Below are 1,796 nucleotides of genomic sequence, written 5' to 3' on the forward strand. Positions count from 1 at the left end.
GGAGCAAAAAGCCTCATATTTCTCCCACGGAGCAGCCGGTAGATTCCAAATGATGACCTTGCAGTTAGCAGCCCATTATGCTTCCAGGTTGTGTGGTCTACATCTGACCCATTGTAGTGACTCCAGGGAATAATAATCCTTTGAGGTAAGCTTCCATTGACAAGCAGGTTTAAAGCCTGTTTCTCTGGGATTGTAATGCAGACATTGTTAAAGAAAAAGAAGTTCTATTTCTGCTGATGCTACTATGCCAAGAGGTATGTCTGAAACATTTGGAAATCAACTAGATTCTGTCTGGTTCTAGTCTCTGAGACTCTAGAACCTTCAGGACTTTCCTAGATATTGTGAACTGCCATGAAATCCTTCTCAGCCCAAAATTTTCTTCTTTGCTTAAGTTTATTGAATTTCTTCCATATTCTTATTTGTTTAAATAGTAAGAGTTTTTAATTTGATAATTTAAAAAAATATTAAATGGTTATTTATTCCTGAATATCAAGTCTCTCCTGAGAGAGTGTTTCATAGAACTGTTTCACAGCTAGCAACAATGAGTGATGGTATTTAATCCTGTTTTGTTTTACATTGCTAATTAGAGGAAAGGAGGATATGTACAATTTATCCTTGAACTTCTTTAAAAGATTTTTAATATTCTAGGTGTAAGAAAAGAATAATACAATGAAGTTATGTAATAAGTTGACATATTTATTCAAATACAAGCATAAATCAAGAAGTATTGCTGTTAGAGTTCGAGTTCATACTGGTATGGGTTTACTACAAACAAAATATGACTAAACATGTCTTTGTAATCAGTGGATGGTTGAAGACAAGTTCTTTCAGTGATACACTTTTCTTAGTTTCATTAGATTGCCTTCAAGAAAAGAATACTATATATAAAAAATAAGTGTTGTCCTAAGATTAATAAGGGAAGAAAAGTGGCTATGCAGGATAAGCACTATACTGAAAACCACAAGGTCAGTGATTTGAGACCACCAGTTGCTTTGTGAGAGAAAGATGAAGCTTGTTGCTCCCACAAAGACTTGCAGTCTCAGAAACACCGTACAGGATCACTTTGAGTCAGAACTGACTTGAAGGCACTTAACACTAAGAACAAAAACAAAGTCAGTTAACTCAAAGAGGTGGTCCTTCCATTAGTTTTTTAATGACATTCAAAGTTAATGAAGATGATATTATGGATAAACCATAACCAGAGACCTGTTTTAGATTTACCAATATCATTCAGCATCATTCAGAGTAAGGTTGAATAGAAACAGTGACTTCCAAGGAGATCTGCTGGGTCAATTAAATTTCAGGCAGAGAGGTCAGCTCAGAAGGTGATGGTGACTGTATTTTGGAATTCCAAAGAATTAATTTTTTTAAAAATGTTTTATTGTGAATTATGTGATAGTTTATATGGGAGAACATTAGTTTTATATTCATCCTATCATATATTGTTGCATTGCCATGGTTACAATCCCCTCCATGCATCATCAACCAACCAAAGGGTATATCCCGCAAGCCTGCCCCTTGGTTGTCAGCACACTGCCCCTCTCCCTCTTTGGGTCTAGAGTTCCCAGCCACTCCATCTCTCCACATCATCATCTCTGCCTCCATATCTGGTGTCACTGTTTCTCTGGGTAGGGTCCCGCACTCTGTTCTTGTCCCTTGATGGTCCCAGGGACCTCCACTCCTGGCCTGCAAAATCAACCACTACCCTCCTTTTGCTACAAAACATCTACCTTTTCATTTCTAACCCTCAGTCAGTCGTGATAGTAATTATTTGCTATTGTACCATATGAGTGCTA

Source organism: Chrysochloris asiatica, unplaced genomic scaffold (assembly GCF_000296735.1).
Source record: "Chrysochloris asiatica unplaced genomic scaffold, ChrAsi1.0 scaffold00059, whole genome shotgun sequence".
Lineage (NCBI taxonomy): Eukaryota > Metazoa > Chordata > Mammalia > Afrosoricida > Chrysochloridae > Chrysochloris > Chrysochloris asiatica.